This window comes from Sus scrofa, chromosome 1 (assembly GCF_054392235.1).
Source record: "Sus scrofa isolate SSC_HxYL_T2T_F1_AM1 chromosome 1, Sscrofa_HxYL_maternal_Yorkshire_Landrace_v2.0, whole genome shotgun sequence".
Taxonomy (NCBI): Eukaryota; Metazoa; Chordata; class Mammalia; order Artiodactyla; family Suidae; genus Sus; species Sus scrofa.
In genome coordinates, this window is record NC_139383.1 from 163,470,270 (window position 1) to 163,493,669 (window position 23,400).

The 23,400-nt window shown below is 37.7% G+C and overlaps 1 long non-coding RNA gene across 1 annotated transcript in view; it reads left to right on the top strand.

Moving 5' to 3' along the window:
- Positions 1 to 23,087, top strand: part of LOC146406827 (uncharacterized) — a 31,726-nt gene extending 8,639 nt beyond the window's left edge. Inside the window, exons 2-4 of the long non-coding RNA XR_014840936.1 lie at positions 18,527 to 18,733; positions 20,667 to 20,787; positions 23,050 to 23,087. This is a non-coding gene — a long non-coding RNA (uncharacterized LOC146406827). The remainder of the gene's footprint in view (positions 1 to 18,526; positions 18,734 to 20,666; positions 20,788 to 23,049) is intronic.
- The last annotated feature ends 313 nt before the right edge of the window (positions 23,088 to 23,400 follow it).

Below are 23,400 nucleotides of genomic sequence, written 5' to 3' on the forward strand. Positions count from 1 at the left end.
AGGGCACCTATGACCTGCTTCGGAGGTAGGTTAGAAAGTCTTTTCTAGGTTTCATGACCTACTTCTGGAGAAGGTCAGAATTCCTTCCTGTACCTGCCACCTCTCAAATTCCTTCAGCTTGAAATATTCAATATGTCCAGGTGCCAAGTCTTCGGATAGTATATCCTGAACTTTGTAAATAAAAACCTAATTCCTTATCAAATCTTTTAGTTTTCCACTGTTATTTTTCAGAGGCTATTAATCCAAAGTGTAGGAGAGGAAAAACTTCTCTTCTAACCTCTTGAAATCTTTTCTGGAGTGCTGCAAATTAAACTGACAAAAGACAGATTAACAGCTGAAAAGGCATGTAATTTTTAAATTGATGTTAATATTTTTAAGTGTACAGCTACTTCACAGAAAAGAAGTGAAAATCCAAAGAATTTCCACAGTTTCACTTGGGGGGTTATGTACAGTTTAAGCAAGGGTGATAAATTGTAGAAAAGTGATTAGGCAAATGAAATGGGTTTGGGCTCTAAGGACAGTAAGTTTTGTTTTAGAGACTCATCTCAGAGCCTCTCTGATCTTCCTGGAGAGAACACCTTAAAAATGGATAGGAAATGTATGCCTTACTTTTAGACAGAAAGGAGAGGGGCAGAGAACTCTTCCTGTGACTGCTGTTTCTCAATTGCCTTCAGCTCAAAATAATCAATGAGTCAAAATGGCAGAGTTTGGGGTGGTATGTATTGATCCCCTTCAAACATCAAAAACTGCTGAATTGGCGACAATTATTTTAGGGTAGTTGTCTTAGAATTTACTATTCAGATACATTCTTGAGAACGAAACGAGTCACAGATTACAAAATACCTTAAATGTGCTAAAAGTCAGACTTGTCTCATGAAAGAAAAACTACTGTAAGTGGCAGAACTTGGAATCCTGCAGTGTTCTATCACTTAGTGAGCAACCCAAAACAAAAATATAGAATGTCAATAGTGATCTATAAGGATACCAATGATTATTAAAGCATTTAGACTGAGTGTATTTTATATTAAACTAGTTTTCTCTTTTCAATGAACAGCAGACATATTTAAAACATGTGAGATTTGTGCTAGGGCATGAAAAAATATTGGTTGTTCCAATATCTTGTCACATAACAATAATGACATACCTGGAATTGGTAGGCATACATTTCCTATCCTGAGTCACACCTCAGCGATGGCTGGCCAAAGGACCTGGGATCAAAAGCAACAACCTCTTTAAAAAAAAAAAAAAAAAAAAAAAAAAAGGAGTTTCCGTCGTGGCACAGTGGTTGGCGAATCCGACTAGGAACCATGAGTTTGCGGGTTCGGTCCCTGGCCTTGCTCAGTGGGTTAACGATCCAGTGTTGCCGTGAGCTGTGGTGTAGGTCATAGACACGGCTCCGGTCCTGCGTTGCTGTGGCTCTGGTGTAGGCTGATGGCTACAGCTCCAATTAGACCCCTAGCCTGGGAACCTCCATATGCTGCCGGAGCGGCCCAAAGAAATAGCAAAAAGACAAAAAAAACCAACCAAACAAACAAACAAAAAACACCCTCTTTGAAACAACAGCCTGCCATACAAGTGTTTCCAGTGACTGGCTTCCCTAACAGGATCTGTTTTAATGTCCTCTTGGCCTTGAGTTTTGGCAGAGGTTGGGAACAATAGGTGCTAATACCCTGACATTAAATGCTAATCTATGCCAGACATGCAAAGGAGTGGCCCCAGAACCTGTTTAGCCTGAATTAGCTAACCGACCTAGCTTCAGGGTATAGAAGAGAGGAGGCTGAGTGTCCCATCTGTCTGTCTGTCTGTCCTCCACTGAAGGAGAGAAGGAGTTGTTTCCTCCCCATTTTAAGCCAAGAAATGGAAAGCTCCAAGGAAACCAAGGTGTTTGACTTGTGGAATCTGCACTGTGGAGGCCCTGCTGGCAGAATCCCATGGGAAAGCACTGAGGAATAGAACCTGACCAGCGCTGCCCTGACCCAGCAGTGGGAAGAAGAGACAGGCCCACAATACCCCTCTACCCCCACATTTTGTGACAGGATAAGGCCATCCATGGGCTTAGCGGACCTGTAGATGTGAGCTGGAACCAGGAAACTGACAAAGGACTTCTTTCTGTCCTAAGGGGTGTTAAAGAAAAAAGTACTTTGACAATTGTTTTGAAACAGAAAGGAAGGGGAATTCCCATTGTGGTTCAGTGGGTTTGGAATCTACTAGTATCCATGAGGATGCAGCCTCGTACAGTGGGTTAAGGATCTGGCATTGCTGTGAGCTGCCCAGAGGTACTATTTTATTGTATTTTTTCCAGAATTTTAAATAAATTTTATTTTCTAGAAAAGAAAATACTGATTATTTAAAAAAATTTTTCCTTGATTCTTTTCTTCTTCTCCTCCTCCTTCTTTTTTCTTGTTTTGGCTGTGTCCACAGCACGTGGAAATTCCCAGGCCAGGGACTGAACCCATGCCAGTGCAGTGACAACACAATATCTTTAACCTGCTGCACCACAAGGAAACTCCTACTGAATATTTTTAAACATCAATCTGTTGCATGTTTTTGAACTTATTCAGAATGTGATAATGATTGAATATTTTGTAGTAAAGGTTCTTCTGTGCTATTCATTAAAATTTTTTTGTGGAGGGAAGATGTTTCTTTTACCCTGATTTACCTTCCTTCTCCATTAATATTAACCTGGATTATAAAATTTAATTAGTAATAGACTGGATGTTTAATTTAAATGACCTAATGAAGTATTAACATTTTAAGAAAATAATATTCAAGATCCACTGTGAGGGTTCAAAATATATAAACTGCTTAATTTCTTAACCCTGTGTTCTCATAAAAAGAAACAACATACACTGACCTCATTCTTGTTCTAATCTCTCTCCCTCGATTTTCTCTTTACTCTTCATGTCCAGATTATCCCCTTGCCACACTCATGGTACCCATATTTTGTAAGGAAGAAGTGATGCAACAATTACACGAAAAAAAGGGAAGTGGGCAAGCCAGTTTTCAAGGCTGTCTCATTGCTAAACTTTCAATCAGGAGGGGCTGGGAATAACTGGAAAGTAGAGTTAATGTTTAGCTGTATAATAAAAATGATCACAACAAGGTAAATGCTAAGTCAGCCACCTACCCACGTCTTTCTTCCTTTCTTATTCCTTGGTAGTTGTCACAGAAGACTATGACTTCTAATGAGACCCAGAAGTAGAAAAGGCCATGCACTAGCTTAAGAAATGCACTTGGCAAAAACTCTTCATTACCTAAGGAATACTTATATACTTGCTAGTGAATCCTAGCAAGAAATACTTATTTGAATATTACATTTCATTAGCCTTCAGTGTGTACCTTATTATAGCAGTAAACCAGCATCTATCAAAAACAGTGAATAATTTTGACTGAGCTCTTCAGAAGTAGTTTCCTCACAGCTTCTCCCTTTAAAATATTGCTGAGTGTGTGTAAACTCAGGAAAAATCTGGTACCTTCAGGGCTTAACCTGAAAAGAGAAAGCAACAGAAGACCTGGAGAGCTATTAAGGAAACATCAGTGTGATTCAGACTTCCTTCTGTCATGGACTATTTTCAGGTTCAGTTTTGTTTGAAAACAACTCTCTGGGGATGGCCAGGCAAACAATAGCCGTCCAGCTACCAGTGCCTTTCCAAAGGACTTGCTGGAGCCCTGACAGGTCACCACCACAGACTGTCTTTCAACTCAGTCTCTGCTCAGCTCTGAGAGGCAGTGGGATACACATTTTATCCCCAACAGATGGCTAGAGTGTTTTTAAGTCTTTATTTCTGGATAGTGCAGAGAAATAGGCTTAACGTTTAGACAGGTTGAGGGTAGGCCAGTGACATATGGAACAGTTGAGGAAGCAGACAAGGATAGGTGGGAATAGGAGATTCTCCCTGCTTTGGCCCACAGGTTGTTCCTGAGCCTTCCTGAGGTATGGGCCAAAATAACCCCTTCACAATTTTACCTCTGCTCTGTCACACCAACAAGCAACACAAGTCCCCTTGTTCAAAGCCATGTTTTAACATGCCAAACGCTTTTACCCTTAAACACTTGTAGGGCAACACAAAACTCAGACATTTTTATGTGAGATCAAATAATTTCTCTTCATATTTTCTAAACATAGTTACTGCTCCTTGTTGATTGTACACTTTGGTGTACTTTCTTATTTTGAAAGGGGAGAAGAGAATCCAGTAATAAATTTAAGAAAGATCAAGGAAGGTTTAAATAACAGCTAATTTTCAGGAATAATCGGATTCAATATTTTATCATGAATGGTGCCCATTTACAATGACTCATTGCTTCAAAATATTTTGGTTGAATTTTAATTTTGTTTAATTTTGAATCAGTGAATAGAACCCAAAAGGCATTTTCCTCTCCAATCTTATTTACCTATTAGTCTCCTACATTAGAAGATTTTAAGTCAATTACCTGATACATATTTATCTCTCTCTCTCTCTCTTAATTCCATCTGTAATTCAAGACTGTTGCAAGAATGAAGTATTTCCCAAGTAGTTACTCCAGGAGAGGAAAGGAAATTTTCAAATTATTTTACAGTAATTCATACTGTATAAGGCAAGATCAGAGCTTTCCTGTTAGTTGTTTTAACTACCTAAAAATCAAAGAATGGTAGGAAAAACGTTGACAGTTCCTTTCAGTTTATTAATCAGTGGAAACAGACATGTTGAGATTGAAATTCAGTACAAATTAAATTGATACCAATAGCTCAGCTATGAGAAACTCAGGAAGGCTGTAGAATGTTGCATGGGATCATCTATTTTTAGTTGTTTCTAAAAAAAAAAAGAGCCAAATATTTGCCCAAGAGTAGTAATGCACATTGTCAGTGTCAGAATAAAAATGTAAAATCTTAACATTGGAAAGAAACAAAATAGTGAGGAGTTTTGGTGTGTGGTTTTGTGGGGTTTTTTTTTTTTGTTGTTGTTGTTGTTAGTGGAGTTAAAACTGTAGCTCTGTAAAATAGCTTCTAAGTGCTTATCAAAATCACCCTGGGTTCACAAGAATCCTGAGTATCTTTCAAGATGAAATTCTCCTATATCACTATTAAAAATTCCTTATTACTAAAAAAAATTCTTAATACTGGAAATACAGCCAGATTATAAGAAAACATCACTTCATGAATAATTAAATAGAAAATCCCATCACCAAGTTAGGAAAAAAAAAGAACAAAAAAATCTTTATCTCAAGGTCTATGACATTCAACAATTCAATAACTATGCCTCATTTCATGAATATTTGCAAGATGTTCCAGACACAAAGGATCGCTTCAGGAAACTGGTTTTATTTGAGCCATGGTTAAAAATTCCTGACAAAATTTCTGGAAGAAAATGATTCTAAAGCCCTCCCCAGATTCACAGGCCTGGGAGGAGCGCTGTGCTCAGGGACCCTCAGTCAGAAGGTTTCACAACTGTGGGCAATGCTCCATCATGGAACTCTGAACCACTTTCTTTTTCAATCTGAGTTTTGTCAAGTGGAGCATGCTCTGGGGGCTTGGAGCCTCAACTCATACATAGTCCAGTTCCCACGGCCTTTCCCAACATGTTCTAAGTCACCTCATCCATGGGCCTGGCCCTAGGTCCATCTGTGCACTCCCGCTTGGTCCCTGACTAGTGTCCACCTGGACACTGAAGCAGGCAGAGCCCAGGAGCACTGCATCATGCAGGTAAGTGTGGCTCACTTTGGCTTGGCTGCACCATGGCTCATCCTGAGTGACTGGCAAGAGGAGGCTCTTGCCCTTCCTCCTTCTAGATACCTAGTGCATCCCTCAGCAGAAGCTCCAATACCCACGGGCAGAAAAGACACTGCTTCTCCTTCCCTTCCAGGCAATGCAGGCAAGGTGCTTTGGTTTGATGCTGGGGGATGAAGAGACTTGTTAGAGGGAGTGGGGAACCATCCATTGAACTGCACGCGCACCAAGTAGAGGGTAGGGGCGACTGTGAGGGTCTGCACCTGCTCTGCAAGTGTCCTTCTGCCTAAGGGAGCATGACAGTAAATGGCAAATAAAAAGCACCATGAGAATGCACTCAGCTGTAAAAAAAGAATTAAATAATGCCATTTTCAGCAACATGGATGCAACTAGAGATTCTCCTATCAAGTGAAGTCAGAAAGAGAAAGACAAATACCATATGTGGAATCTAAACTACGGCACAAATGAACCTATCTATAGAACAGAAACAGACTCACTAAAACAGAGGCCCCACTTGTGGTTGCCAAGTGGGAAAGGGGAGGAAGTGGGATGGACAGGGAGTTTGGAGTTGGTAGATGCAAACTATTACATTTACAATGGATGGGCAATGAGGTGTTACTGTACAGCAGAGGGAACTGTGTCCAATCTCTTGGGATAGCCCCTGATAGGGGGATGATATGAGAAAAAGAATGTGTATATATGTATGACTGGTTCACTTTGCTGTACAGCAGAAATTGGCACAACATTGTAAATCAACTATACTTAAATGATAGTAGAGATAAACACTTAGGAAGAAACACCTTTTGAGTAAATTAGTATTTTCCAGAAATTTGTCAACCTTAGTAATCTTTACACAATTCTGTTATTTATAGCTGTAGATGTAGATATTTGCTTATGAGAGGGGGCCATTTTGGTTTAGATTGATCGCTTGTGCTGCTTGTTTTGTTTTCCACTCAATTCCATTCTCACCCTTACCCTCTCTGTGCTGTGTTCTAGGAGCCACCCTCTATGGATGCATTCCCTGGGCTTATTAGCATTCCAGAGAATTCAGGGTGTTTGTTCCCCTGCTTCATTCTTGCAGGGCTGCAGTTTGGACAGAGGCCTTGCGGAGACGCTGCTCAACTGCCACTCCTGCGCTCTTGCCCGCAGTTCCCTCCTCTTGCCATTTCGAGTGGTACTGGCTTCCCACTGTTGCCAGTTCCTGGGTGTCATTATCCCCTGTTACTCCTTAACTGTGTTCACTACTCTGTGTACTCTTAATTGCTTGGGTTAAACCCTATAGGTCTGCTTCTGCCAGCACTCTGAATGATAAAGCACTTCTACACACAGCATGCAAAGGGAAGCAGTTCAGGTTTGTAGCTTGGAGGAGCTTTTTTGGAGCATACATCTTAGAACCATGCTGTCATTTCATTTTCTGGATAATCCTCTGGTGGCCTGGCAATATGCTAAGTTGGCTAGGCTAAACGACATTTCCTGGAATTCTCATCCTTGTATATTTCTGGTTAGGGTAGGCCACAAAGACTTTTGAAAAGGGTAAGTGAAGTAGCAATTCTATTACTCAGGTTCCGAAGATCAGTGGAAGCACAGGCACTGAGGCAGCTCATGCCTGTTTTTCTTTACCTAATGGCTCACCTCATGGGTGTAAGCTGTACCTGGGCCCTGCAGCTGCACCATCAACCGCCACATCCTCCTTTCACTTCTTTGATGCCTGAGCCAGGTGTGTGTGTCTAGCTCTGAGATGAAAATACCAGCTTCCCCTGTAGGACACTGGATCACCAGCGCTGGAAGTAATGAGAGAGTCGCCAAGTCCCAGTCTGACTGGCTCCAGCTCAAGTTCATGCATCCAGTTCCCTTGACTGTCCAATCTTTGACTGTCTTCTTTTGTTGGCCGTAGCCCTGCAGACTGAAAAGCAAATGCCAGGCAGAAAAAATCACAGGCTTACAGAGACTGCCTAACTAGTTCCCAGGATTGTGTGAGGCCAATCTTTATAACACATCAGCATTTGGTAATAAAGAATATATATATATAGTCATTCTGCATCTTTGGTAAAACCCTCACATTACAGAGTCGCATTACTTTCATCTTCCCATATGTGCTTTAGATGTACTTTAACTTTCTGTTATTTATCTTTCTTCTTTATTAATGCCATTTCAACTATTATTTCAGAGCCTCATTACCTTCTAATATATCTTAGAACTTTGAGATTGTTTTCTCTTTGAGAACATAATTAACTAATTAACATCAGTCTGGATGCCTGATTTGAGGCCATTAGCGTCCTCACAGAAGCTAAGATTTGGAAATTAAACTAAAATTCAAATTAGCTCTTTTTGTTATTTCTCAAACTATTGTATGATTGTTATGAGATTTTTGAAAATATTTTTAAAAGGCATTAACTTATACATTTAAAATGATCTGTGCATTTCATTTAGCTGTATTAATCCCATTCTTTCTCTCTCATCTTGTTTCTCCTTAGTTTATGGATGTCTAAATTGGTCAGAAAATGGGTGTTATTTCTTGTTTTATTAAACTACTCTCAGTAAGTAGCATTCTTTCACTCCACGTTTTATCAGTGGAAGGTAAAGACCTTCTTTTATTTGCCCAATAAAAACCCCTCCAAATGAACACATTTCTGATTGTGACATTCTTTGCAACCACGAAAACATTTTCTATCTTCTCATTACAGAATTTTTTTCACATATTTGAGACTCATTATTATGTCACCCGTGTCTTTGTGTGTGTTAAGAAACAAAGGGTATTAATTAGTGCACTTTAAAAAATATTCTAGAAGTGGCTACATTCCTATTTTCTTCTTCATTTTGGAATGTATTTTTCAAAGTTAGGACTCTAAGCATAGAGTTTATTTATTGCCTGATAAATAAATAAACTGGTAGAAAATGTGACACATTAGGTAATAACATTCAGAACAAGTTATGTGGTGACTTTCTTTTCTATAAATGTCTTTGCTTTTATGGATTATATGATGTTGTGGATTATACCCAAATATTTTTATATTAGAAAAGGGAAATTTTTATTTTTATAAAGATACATATAATAAACATGACCAGCATGTCTAAGAATCATAAGACCTTTTGTTTATTTTATAAAGGAATGTAAGGGAACAAAAGCAGAATTTTAATTTGTCAATTTGCGAAGCTGAGTATATAACTATTTGGAAAAAATTGTACTTCAAATATCTTTTCTATTCACCAGCCTGAAAAATATTAGTTAATATAACCAATAAAATGTGGCTTCTTTTTTCTATGTGAACTCCCCCTTAAGAGAACAATAAGAACATTCATATTAATAAGAGCATGCATTACCTTATTTAATTAAATGCCATCCACAATGGAACTCATCAATCGGAAGAGAATAATGGTCATGGGTAATGTTAGACCATTATGGAAACTAAGCCATGCATTCTTCTAATTTTAAAAGTCATTTTCTAAGTCAAATACATATGTTGGCCTGGTGCTCATTTTGGTTAAAAGATGTTTATTTAAAAAGTGATTGGCACAGGACCTGGACAGTGTTCTATTCCACTGATTTTATAGTCTTGGGGAGCTTACTATGAATAGATGAGAAGCCTGGCCAATACTGAACCAGAGCTATGTTTATAACTAAAATAGAGTTTGTTTAGATGGGCAGGGGAGAGAAATAAATGAATTCATAGCAAGGTCATCTGAAATTAACACTAAACCTTCCATACTAAAATATATTTTGTATAATTTACCACTAACAAATTCATTTTATTCGTGTGTATATATTCCATATTTCTCTAAAATAGAGGCTAGCATGATCAACAGTGATACCAGAAATAGTCATTACCTAGATTAACAAAAAAATCACTGAAAAAGAAACAATTTCTGTTCTGTTTTCAATGTGGAGAGAAAGGAAGGGATCACTTGCCTTATGCTTTTATTCCTTTCTTAATTTTACAATTATTGGACATTTGGGGAAAAAAGAAAAGATTAATATTTCAAAAGATATGTTTTAGATCCAGAATTCCTAATGGAATTTCAATAAATAAGGTAAAATGCTAATTTCCTTTGCAGGGAAACAAAATAATTACATTATCCTCTTTTAAACAGGATTGATTTTTTAAAATTCTTTTTGAATTGATGGAAGTTGATTTCAATATTTTCTATTGTATAATATCAAAATAATCTTTTCACACATTGTGATGATATTAAACATGTTATTTTTCTTGGATTCTAGTACATCTTAAAGTTTTTTACATATTCACTTTCAATTCCCAGTACCTTAAGCACCTTTAACTATCTTAATATATTAAAATAAACAGCACAAACATTTAAGTGCATCAGTGTGAGTGTATTTATATGTCTCTAAAATTTTGACCTCACTCTGTCACAAGAAAAATTCTGGGTGTTGTGCTACCGACTGATTTTCCTATGTGATTTCAAAGACAAAGATGGTGTTTTAGGTCTAGAAAAATGTATTGCCAGAAACATGTCTTTGGTGTTCTAAGTCTATACAAAGTCATGGGACTTTTTTTCACTCATATTTTAGTTTAATGAAGTCAAGTTACCTTGATTCTACTGCACGAATATCTGCTCCAGAATGTAACTGCAAGACTAAAACTTTAATACAAACAATCTATTTGCAGAATTGTCTGCCATGAAATTACTGATTGATTCCTTTGGTTGGATCTGGTTAACTGATTTATTTTCTCTCTGTTTAGATAGATTTATAGACCTATTACGCATTGCATAAAGCTAGTAATATAGAAACGTTATTTAACGAGGTGGCACAACCAGTGTTACAAGCTATGATGCTAAAATTTTAAAAGCACGCTTGGAGAATAGGACAATCCTTAACCTTTTTTTTCCCCCTTAGAACATTGCAAACCCTTGAAAATAATGAGAACTTGTTAAAAAGTATAATAAACTTAAATTAAACAATTAAACTTAATACAAAAACATATGTGCAAAGCTTTCATTTGAAATGAATCACCCACTTATTACCATTTGTTATATTTTCATGCTTTTACAAAATACTTCCATAGTCAGAGGCAAGTAGAAATTTAAAGAATTCTAAATAATCCAGGACTACAGTTTAATATTTTATCGAGATTTTAAGTTAATTCTCCCTAACCATGTTTCATGTTTACTTTTCAAAAAGCATCTTTTGTTACATCAATGAATGGATTGCTTGATGTCCAGCACTTGTGAGCTCCTGGGAAAGAAAGCCAGGATCACAAGGCTATTATGCGGTTTCACTAAAAACAAGTGATGTCACACTATCTTACTTCTTTTATAGGCCGTGTGACTAAAGGGGAAATTAAGGGTCATGCTGTAGACCCAGGGTATTTGGACTTCGGCAAAGCATTTGATAAGTTCTCTCACATGATATCTTTGAGGATTAGCTAGAGAAATGTTAGCTAGAGGCAAGGACAGATTGACAGATAGTGCTCTAGATGAATGATCATCATCAAGAAACGGCAAATGATCATAATCAAGGGCAAGCTTTGTCCTTGGCGCTTTGCTGATAGAATTTATTAATGACTTGGATAAAAATATAGAGCCTCTTAGATTTACAGCTAGTATAAAAAACTGAATTGAACGATCTGGACAATTTCATTGACTCTCCAAAGATGGAATATAACGTAGTAAGTTCTTGATCGTTGGTCTGAAAATTTTTTGGACAAGTGTGATTGGAGGAAATTTAGCTCAGCAATTTTAGTGACAATATGCAATGATATGATGTGAACTTAGCAAAGCTATGCTGACCTTGGACTGCATTACTAGAACTTTAATGTCCAGAGTGAAGAAGGCAATTATTTCAATCCACTCAATCAGACCCCACTTGAAAATTATATTTTCTGTGTGCAAATTCGAGCTTATCCTGCAGAAAGTGACAAGAATGGTGAAGGCACCCCAAAGCATGTGATATGGGAAACAGCTAAAGAAGGGGGGGACTTTAATTGGGAGACAAGAAGACTGAGGAAGTCTAAAATCATGGTTTTAAAATATTTGAAGCTGGAGTTCCCCTTGTGGCTCAGGGGGTTAAGGACCCCACGTACTCTCTGTGAGGATATGGGTTCAACCTCTAGCCCGGAACTTCCATATGCCACAGGTGCAGTCCTCAAAACAAAAACAAAAAGCAAATCTGAAAGGCAGCCATGGGGAATCACTGACCATCCTCTGTATAGAGGAGGAAAAGCTGTTTCTATAGATCAGTGTTTGCTTATTGCCTTTGGAATGCGTTAGCAATGAGATCCTGCTGTGTAACACTGGGAACTATGTCTGGTCACTTATGATGGAGCATGATAATGTGAGAAAAAAGAATGTATACATGTATGGGTAACTGGGTCACCATGCTGTACAGTAGAAAATTGACAGAACACTGTAAGCCAGCTATAATGAAAAAAAATAAAAATCATAAAAAAATAAATGTAGAGGATTGATGGAATTAGAAAGTCATCACTATACAACTGTGATTGAAATCACTGACTCAGGTGGGAATCATCAGAAAGGTTGGTGAGAAACAGGGCATTCATACAATATCAAATCAGCAACCACAGATTACTTTCTGCTATAATGCTTATTTTTAGACCACACTTGGATTTGAATGGGATAAATATATTAGGGAATAATTTGAGCATGTTGCAAATTTCACATTTGCTTATGATTTCATCCACTAGAGTTATCCTCCTGACACCCACAAGCAAACTTTAGGTCTTTTCAGGAAAAAGTGCCATATTTAGTTTACATAGTGTTTATGTATTTTTTAACCATTTCATGTCTGTAAAACTGTGCTACAATTTTTATTGTTTGTTTGGGTTTGGTTTTTTTGTTTTTTTTTTTTAAGTGTGTCACTAATGAAGTTTTTATGTTTTGTGCTTCTAACCCCATTTCCCCCCATAAATTCTGGATTTTATTTTATGATTTTGCATAAGCGATGATTTTTAAGAGCACATTTGCTCAGTTATAAATAATTCACTCTATTATACTTCCCAATCACAAAGTTTAAAAGTACCCGTAGTGGATTCATTGGGCTGTCTTTGCCTTATTTGACATGTCTCTGCCTATAGGAAATGCCTTATAATAACCTTTTGTGGGGAGGCAGTAGAAAGTACACACATATCATTTATAACATGAATGGAAATATGTAAGTGAATCTAATCAAGCCTTTACACCTAAACAAAATGGGATATGTATTTATAAAATCACATACAATATTGGCACAGTATTTTAAATTAGCACAAATATTACATTTCAGGTGAAAACAAAAACTAAAACTAGCTACAAAACCATTTGCAGAGAATTGGAGAAATTTGAAAATATACCGGGTATTAGGGAATTATTGTTAATTCTCCTCAGTATAGTAATAGTATCATGATTATACAGGAGAATATCCTTTTTGGGAGATGCATGTTGAAATTGAGGTAAAATGTCATGATGTGTGAATATAGTGGCTCATCAGACTGTTATTTCAAATTATGTTTAAAAAATTTAACCATAAGAGTTCTCATTCTTGCACAGTGGAAATGAATCCGACTAGGAACAATAAGGTTGTGGGTTCAATCCCTGGCCTTGCTCAGGATGTTAAGGATCCGGCATTACTGTGAGCTGTGGTGTGGGTCACAGATGTGGCTTGGATCCATAATTGTGTGTGTCACATACAACCAATTTTGTTTCTCAATTTAGAAAAAATGAGAGTAATTACTGTCAATAATAAAGGGCCTAATATTGAAAATACAACCCCCTTCCTTGAATAGTGGGTTTCAAGGAATTGTATTGGAAGGCAATGAAGAAAAGAAATGGTTTGTGTGATGGGAGTTCCCATTGTGGCTCAGCGGTTAGAGAACCCGACTAGCATATATGAGGACGCAGGTTTGATCCCTGGCCTTGCTCACTGGGTTAAGAATCAGGCATTGCCATGAGTTGTGGCGTAGGTCGCAGACGGATCCTAAGTTGCTGTGGCTGTGGTGTAGGCTGGCAGCTGAAGCTCCGATTGAACCCCTAGCCTGGGAACCTCCCTATGCCTTGGGTGTGGCCCTAAAAAAACGAAAGACAAAAAAAAAAAAGAAGTGGTTTGTGTGAAACCCATGATGATAAAATGACTTGTAAGGGCAAGAAGGGTATTGTGAGGAACTGTAGCATTGGTGTGAAAAAATAAACAAATACTTTTAGGGACCATTATTCAGGTCACCATTATTGGTCAGCTCCCTCTTGGAGATGATGTCAGAGAAAGTATTGTCATCCAAGTTCATCTTAGGTAGAAACAATTTCAAGTTTTTAATATGGCAGATTCTTTTTGAACTAGTGAAAAAAGACAAACTCAGCAGGGAAAAATATAAGTTATGTGGCCTGTGTTATATAAATCTGATTTTACTTTCATGTTAGTTTTAGAACCAAGTGTGATAAACTATGGCCACACTGTAGTCACCTGTGATTTTACTACAGCTCTTGACCACTGACTGAGCTTTGGGTTTTTTGTTTTTTGTTTTTTTTTTGCTACTGTAGCTTCTCTTTGAATTGTTCATCTTTTAATGTTTTCTCTATAGGTGGGAAGAAAGTAATTTTTATTTACATAAATCTAAGACCATTTCAATATAAGATCATTTCCCAAACCTGAAAAATTGATGCTTAAAGTATCACAATTACAAGACAAATTGGTACATTCTAATTTTTACTCAGAACAAAACTTTCATTTAGAAGACTTGACCTCTGTCTCATAGAGCCACAAGCCAGAGCAAAACTAATTCTTATGGAGGAGAAGCATAGTGGAAAAAAAAAAAAAAAAAAAAAACGAGGATAAGTAGAACACTGGAAAAATGGGAACCAGCTCTAGTTCTCAATCATGTGGGTGGAAAATGAGATAGAAGACGTGAAAAGTATGCCTGAGGTCCAAAGGGCGGACTCTGAATAAGGGTTGTGACAGGGCTGATAAGGGCTGCTTATGCTGGCTGTGTTTGAGACCAGGGTGTTAGAGTAAAGAAAGGTGATTAGGAGACAACATCCAAAGGCAAGGAGAACTAGAGCATGTCACAGACTGATGGATGTATAAGCCCTGGGAATGGTTCTTTTGCCCTGTTGCTGATGGTCAAGCTCTGTCTATTATTTTATCTTATTTTATTTTGTTTAGGGCTGCATCAGTGGCATACGGAGGTTCCTAGGCTAGGGGTGGAATCGGAGCTACAGCTGTGGCCTACACCACAGCCACAGCAATGCCAGATCAGAGCTGCATCTGCGACCTAGACCTATACCACAGCTCATGGCAACGCCGGATCCTTAACCAACTGAGTGATCGAACCCACATCCTCATGGATACCAATCAGATTCGTTTCCACTGCGACACAACAGGAAATCCCTCTGTCTATTATTTTTGAGTAACAAAGGACATATCCCTTGTTCCCTAAAATCTGTAATTCTCGGAACTCTGACACCCCATTATAACTGATTGCTGGCCATAGTTAGCAGTTCCTCGATTTCATGTTCGAAGCCATACCTAGACCTAGACCGTAGATGGCATTAGTCTTCTGTCTTAGAGAAGCCCCTGGTTGGAGAAGTGCAGGAGGAAATAAAGAAGTTTATTCAATTTTTTTTCCCACCTCCTCTCCTCATTGGTTATGACTAAATTGATCAGTATATATACTTATTCTACACCCTCCCCATCAAGTTTTTAAAGCAAAAGAGGAAACTATTCCCCCTCTGCCTTTTTGTGATCTTTCTGTTTCCTCAAGGGAGCCTTTGAAATTTATTTAACTAGATTTCAGCTGGACAAAATTAATAGTTAGGAAGAGAAGGAAGCCTGTAATGTGATTATGTGTGCTCCAATACTTCCTAGAAAGAGCTCCATGGACCAAATTCCCCTTAGATGTCTTACTGCTGTACAATCCATAGAGCATCTTATAATTATACAACCATTTATTCCTTTTCCTGCTTCCAGTTTCATGGATTAACTTATCTAACCGTGCCATTAAAACTGACCTATCCTTTTCACCATTAATCAGTTATTCATGAGCTTTATTCATGTCTGAAGTATGTTCATCAGGAAAAATAGCCTCAATTTGCATTTTAATTGACCAATATACAGTGGTATCTGATAATACAAATGGCAATTTCTAGTTAAGTAAAAGCTTACGTTTATTATGATTCAAATGATCTTTATTTGACAGTTCTCTGATGTGATTTTTATAAATACAGTAAATAAAAAAGTAGCCATCACTTATAAACTAGGCTTACCAGTAAGCATATAACTAGGGTTATCAGATAAAATATAAAAGTTCCTATTAAATTTACATTTCAGGAAAACAACAAATACTTTTATGTAAAAGTATGCATACAATATTTGGGACATATTTATACTAAAAATATTAATCGCTTATCTGATATTCAAATTTAACTGAGTGCTTTTTTTTTTTTTGGTGTGTGTGTGTTTTCCTGTTTTTTAGGGCAGCACCCTCAGCATATGGAGATTCCCAGGCTAGGGATTGAATCCAAGCTACAGCTGCTGGCCTACGCCACAGTGGCAGCAACACCAGATCCTAGCTGCATCTGCGACCTACACCACAGCTCACGGCAGCGCTGGATCCTTAACCCACTGCGCAAGGCCAGGGATCAAACCTGCAACCTCATGAGTCCTAGCCAGACTCGTTTCCACTGCGCCACAACAGGAACCCCTGAGTGCTTTGTGTGCTTTGTATTTTTATTTGCTAAATCTGACAATCCTCAATACATGCATATATACAACTACATACAAAGTCAAAAAAACTACATAATTGTCTATATTAATCATGAATATCTGTTAAAATATACTTTTCATAATTTTGAAAGTAATTACTTTATTTGAATTAGTTGATTTCTTTGTCTATAAAATATAAATAGTCTTAGCTATACAAATTCTTGAATAACTATATTATTAGTACCAGGAAAAAATGTTGACTTCGCTTTTGGTCTTGCTATTGAGATAATCATGTTCTGTCTTTCCAACTTTTTATTGTGTAAATCCATGTAATATTTACTCTCTAATTTCTTATCTATCAGATAATACATACATAAAATTTCTCATGGCTAAGTCTTAAACATTTGTTTAACTGATTGGCAATTGTATTCTTTCTTAGAAGAGTTTAAAGCTATCTTTTAAATTAATTCATGTCCCTACTTAAAGAGAACAATAAAATACCAGTAAATAAAGATCGTGAACACACTGTGTCTAAAAATAATCATCACATCATCCATCTTAATTTTTACTTCTCACATTCCTTGACTTTAGGGGAAATGTGTTAGTTTCCAATTATTGCTGTAACAAATTGCACAAACTTAGTGGCTTAAAACAATTTTTTCTCTTATGGTTCTGCACATCAAGAGACAAAAATGAATCTTATGGGTCTAAGATCAAGATGTCTGGGAGTTCCCTGGTGGCTCAGTGGGTTAAGGACCTGGCATTTTCACTTCTGTGATCCTGGTTACAGCTGTGGTTTGAATTTGATCCCTAGCCTTGGAATCTCCACAGGCTGAGAACACAGCCAAAAAAAAAGAAGAAGGAAGAAAATTTCATTAAAATAAAAAAGGATATGCAGGGCTGATTCTTTCCGTGGACCTCAGGGAGAAGGCATTTTCTTACTGTTTTCAGCTGTGAAAGGCCCCTGGCACTCCTTGGCTCATGACCCCATCTTCACCTCACCTGTACTTCTTGCTCCATTATCACAGGTCCTGCTACTCACTTGATCATCCTCTCTCCATCCTGAACCCTAGTGATTACACTGGGTTCAATTGGGGATCCACGATAGTCCCACCATCTCAGAATCCTTGATTTAACCACATCTGCCAAATTCCTTTTACCATGGAAGGTCACATAGTCATGTGTTCTGAGCACTAGGATGCGAAACTTTATTCTAGCAACCACAGGAGGGGTTTCCACAGTTGTATTATGAATACATTATGCATACGTATACAGACGTATGTGTACACATATGTTCATACACCCATATCTTACATTTGTACAGTGTTTATATATTTCTGAAGGGCAGTGCTTTTCACTTACATGAACTAATTTGAGTATTGTAAAACACAGCTGGGTAGACAAGTTTTTTTTACTACTTTTCATGAACTTATATGAGTCATCACAATAGCAAACCTTTTTGAGTATTCACTATGTGCTAGGCATAAGGTTCTGAATTTTTACTTCCTTCAAGTTTTGGAAGACCCTGTGAGGTAGAATCTCTTATTGCTCTTATTTACAGATAACTATAATGAGGTATATGGTGAGGTTGAATAATTTAGCAACAATAATTATTAAAACACAAGCTTATTTTTTGGAGCATTTACTCAGGCACTATAATACTATATATATATATATATATATATATATATATATATATATATATATATAGTCCCATTTAATCTTTACAAAACTCAGTGAGTACATAACGGTATTAATGCCAAAGTTTAAGAAGAGGTTAAGTGACGTGCCCAAAGCCACAGAGCTTGTAAAGACAGAGCCAGGATGCAAACTAGATCTCTCAGATTCTGGGGATCTTACATTTTAAAAGCTGCCTGGGTGTTTCTCACATGCAGCCACAGTTGCAAGCCATAGAGGGTAGATCTTGAACTTCTAAGAGGCAGTAGGCTACGAGCCAAGGATTAACAGGGTAAGAACACTGCTCTGGAGGTCAGCTATGTACCTTGTCACTAGTCATCAGGAGGTTTGCTCCATTTTATAGATTATATGCAGGAGGTGACTGAACCTGCAAAGATCTATTAATTATTTCCTTAGAAATAGAGGGCAGAACTAATAGAACTAAGGAGAGAGAGAGGGAGAATTTATTATATAAGAATTGGCTCATGTGATTACAGAGGCCAGGAAGTCCCAAGGTCATGTACGAGCTGGAGAACCAGGAGGGCTGATGGCTTCAACTGAAATTCAAGTCTAAAGTCCTAAGGACCAGGAGCGCTGATGCCCGAATACAGGAGATGGATGCCCCAGCTCGAGCAATTCATACTTTCCCTGCCTTTATGTTCCGTTTGGGCCCTCCATATATTAGAGGATGCCAATCTGCAAAGGTGAGGGCAATCTTCTTTACCTAATCTACCAATTCAAATGCTAATCTCTTCTGGGAAATACTCTTGCACCTGTTCCCAGAAACACCTTCAGAGATTCACCCAGATATAAAGTTTCAGCATCTCTCTGGGCATCTCTTAGCCCAGTCAAATGGAAACATAAAATTAACCATCACAGTTTCATACTTAATTGAGTTTGAGGTAGGTTTATAATTCTAGTTTAGACTTGTTCCTTAAAAGTGTGACCAAGTGTGCCCCATGGTTTTTAAGCTATTTGAACTCCTCTGCCTTTACATAGGACCTGTTTTTTCCTTCTAAGAGCAATTAGGATCTTCCCTTTATCCCTGTTGCTTTGAAATTTCACAAAGATATTCTTTGACTTTGCTCTTTTCCCATTCATTGTGCTGTGCCCTTGATAGGGACTTTTATTCTGAAAATTCTTACTTTTCAGTGTGTGGGGATGTTCTCATGCTATACCTTCGATATTTCTATTTTCCCTGTTCCCCGTTTCTGGAATTCTTGTCAGCTGAATGCTGGGTCTCTGTTGTAACCTCATTTTTTCATACTTTTCTCAAATTTTCTATCTCTTTGCTTTTTTTTGTTTTGTTTTGTTTTTTTGCCATTTCTTGGGCCACTCCCGCGGCATATGGAGGTTCCCAGGCTAGGGGTCGAATCGGAGCTGTAGCTGCCAGCCTATGCCAGAGCCACAGCAACGCAGGATCCGAGCCGCGTCCGCGACCTACACCACAGGACCTACACCACAGCTCGCGGCAACGCTGGAACCTTGACCCACTGAGCAAGGGCAGGGATCGAACCCGCAACCCCATGGTTCCTAGTCAGATTCGTTAACCACTGCGCCACGACGGGAACTCCATCTCTTTGCTTTTTAATTCTCTGAGAGATGTGTTCAACTTTATCTTCCTATTCTTCTATTGCATTTTTATTTCTGCTATCATAATATAAATTTTCCAGAGCTGTTTTTGTTTGAGTGCTCCCCTTTTTGTAAGATCAGGTTTTGTTTCATGGAGGAAATATATTGTTTTGAGAATCTATTTTTTTTTCCCTCTGCTTCCTGAACTTTCTCTGTCCCTTGTGAGGTTCTTTGCTTTGTTCTTGATCTTTCCTTTCTGGGTTTCTCCAAATGTTTAGTGATCTCTCCTGGTCTGTTCCTATTTTATTTTATTTTTTAAAGTTTCATTGAAGTATAGTTGATTTACAATGGTCTGTGCCTATTTTAAAATGAGGCTCTAATAAAAGACTAACATGGAAGCTTTGTGTGTTGAGCAGGGCTTTTTGTTTTGTGAGAGTCAGAGGTATCTAAGATTTGGTTTTTGTCTGTCTGTGTGTGTTCTCTTTTCTTGCCGGTCAGTTTCCTCAGAAAGGAAGGCGGGACGGCCTGCGTACTGGGAAAGGAGACGAAGGACTTACTCTTCATGATGAGGACTTTCACTTATCCCCCTCTTCCCACTACAGGGGAGAATGTGCATCTATTTCCTGCCAAACCCCAGCCTCATATACTTTTGGCTGTGCCAGAAATCTCTTGTCTAGGACCTTTTACTTCAGTGTATTCAATGAATAAACCTCTAGTCTTTGCCACAGATGAAAAGAGAAAGCAAGTGTTTAATGTGTAAAATAGGATTAAAGTTATCTAAATATTAGGGTGCCCACTGTGCTATTTCCACATACCTTCTACCTGTTTATAGAGGCTACACAGTGTCTGGAAAGATATACAATGTACTATTAACAGGGTTATCTCTAGGAAATGGTTTATAGGGAGAAGGAAAATACTGGGGATTTCTAATTTTTAGTTCCTACAGTTCTCTACTTTTCATGGCTATATAATGATTTTCAGAAACAGCTCCCAGTGTAGTTCCGATGTCCATCTAGACATGGAACTACTGGCTGCTATCTAATTTCTGTGTTCTCCTCTCATCAGAATACTGGACTATTAACTATGATAGGAATTATAGCAAAGGCTGCTTGGTCAGATGAAAGAAATTCTGCAGAAGTCTTCCTGTATGACGTTATGGGAACATGGGTGTTGCAAAAAGGAAATGGTAAGCTTGGAATTCATGTTTTCTTTTTTCATTTAATGCGTTTATGGCATAAGAGAGTCTGAATAGTTGTTTTAGAGAATTTAATGGACATTTAATAGGTATTGATAATTACATCAACAATTTATCTGTGATCCTAAGCAGTGCTGTAGCTGATGATGCAATACAGTTTTGAGTAAATGATTGTTTTTCAGTCATTCTCCTATACTTAAAATATACATGTGGAAACAATTGATATAAATTGGTTCTTTTTGTAGCTATATGTCTCCATCTTCATGTATGTATCTATGTCAGAATATTTATAAAAACAAAAAAAAGCACTGATTGCCTTACCGTCTTAACACAATGACTATTTTAGAAAATATTTCTTTATGTTAGAGGTTTTGATACATTCTCCATGTAAATCCAATTTCTTAAATTTTTGTTTGATTTTTATGATTCTGAAAACTAGCAATATATTTCACTTTTCTATACATGGATTTTTAATAGATAAACTGTAGTATGTTTGAAAAGCATTTTTTCTGTTAAATAAAAAAATAAGGTATTATGTGTCTGAGTGTCTGCAGTTACTGTTTCCACCCACTAAAAAAAATTCCATTGCCACTCAAAAAAAGTAATTTTTTTCTCCTAAAACATTGTCAGAAATTCCTGTGATAGTCTTTTTTTTTTTTAATTCTTTGCTAGAGTGAGAGTGAATATTATGCAATAGACCTTTGTCTTCCACACTATTGTAATTAAATTTTGAGAAAAGTAAATTTGAAAAGAAATAAAGTGCCAAATATTTTATTTGTAAGCACAGTTAAATCATGTATGGATCTTTTGTTTCTGGATATGGGAAAGGTAAATAAGGCAGTTCCTCTTAACAGTTATGAGCAGATTCCATTAAGTTTTCCTGCTTGCCCAAGTGAGCAAACAATGTCATTTGTTGATTTCATTGTTAATTACTGGTCTTCACACAAATCCAAGCAATTATTTGTAATTCCCTTCATGCTTGGCCAGTGTTTTGCCTTGCATTGGAATACTCTACAAATTTGTGTCAAGAAATATATCACTGTTAAACAGAAAAAAAAAAAAAGTTTCTTTTAAAAAAGAATTAGTTCAAAACTTTCAATAATACTGTTTTTTGGTTGTCTGTTTCTGACTCCAGTCCGAACATCGGAGTAAGCCGTGCACTAATTTGTGGGTTTTCCATTGTCTGTGAAGAAGGAGCCCTCTAATGTTTTTGTTTTTATGAGCCTTTAACTCCAGGCGGACTGTGAGCTCTACCACACCCTAGCTAGTTTCAACTCACCAAGGCACACCTTTGAAAAGTATGCAGGATGTACTGTCACTTTTTCCTGGTTAGACAATCTCACCATTGAGTAACGATGCTCTTGATGTTTAAGGAATTAAATAAAGCTATAATGAATAAAGGGTAATTTCTTGTTTATTCTAATGAAAGTGCAGTTGTTGGGAATGATTATAAATGTTCAAATGGAAATCATTCATGCCAAATACCTACACTCATTTATGGAATATGCCCTTCAAAGAGATTTTTTATCTCAGATTCCTTTTTTTCACGCCCCTCCTCCCCCAACAAGTTGGAGTTATTTAAGGTGGCCAAGTGGAATGCTTTACAAACTGAACTTACAGAGTTTCACTCTCTCTCTATCGGATTTTGCTAAATGTCCCATCCAGTTGTCCCTTTTACTCAGAAAGAGCAGGCAGGGTGCACGTTGTGTCCCAGGCGAGACGTTCCCAGGATTTAGAAGGTTTCCCAGTTGAGCTCAACACACCTAAGGCCCTGCTTCAGGGTGAAAGAGCGAGACCCTTCCTTTTACTGCACTATTTTATAAGTTTCTCCCAACAGTCACTCATACAGAGATACACAGAGAAGAAAGATAAAGACATTCCCCTGAATATATTTCTCTGTAGTTGAATACATTCATGAGATTCCTACCAACTCTTTATGATGTTGGTGGGAATTTCCCCAGGATTTGCTTCTTAACTAAACTGCTACCCCCTGTCATGAAGTCATGCTCTTTTTGGTCCCTGCCCCTGTGTTTTGCCTTTTTCTTTTAACTAGTTTTTCCACTCCCTATTTATTAGGAGTGGGAATGGAAGATTCTGTGATTTGTTTTCCTTCCTCTGCCTCTACTTCCTTTCCATCCCACCTGATTTAAATGGGGTCGTGGTGGAAAGACATGAAATAATTTTTTAGCTAATGTGCTTTAAAGTAAGCATTGGCAGAGGGTTGACTCCCCATCCCTGCTTCTTCTTGCACAGGAGTCACAATCTCCAAGGCCTCAGGAAACTTTTCTCAGGTAAGTGACTCAAACCAGCTGGGTGTGGAGACGGGCAGCCCTGGGGCTCAGCTGCTCTCTGTGCCCGGTTCCCTGTGGAAAGCCATTTGGTGGTTTTTCATCTCATTCAGAGTAACTTCAAATTCCTTTACCTTCCCTGGTTAGTCCCATAAGTAGAAATCAGATCCAGATGAAGGAAGCCAAGTTGCAACTTTGTACACACAGAGTGAATGTGATAAGCTGTCATCCAGAGACTGGGTCCACTCAGGGTTTCCACCTGAAAAAAGGAGAGAGGCATAGTGTCAAATGACAAAACTCAAACAATTTAGTGAGG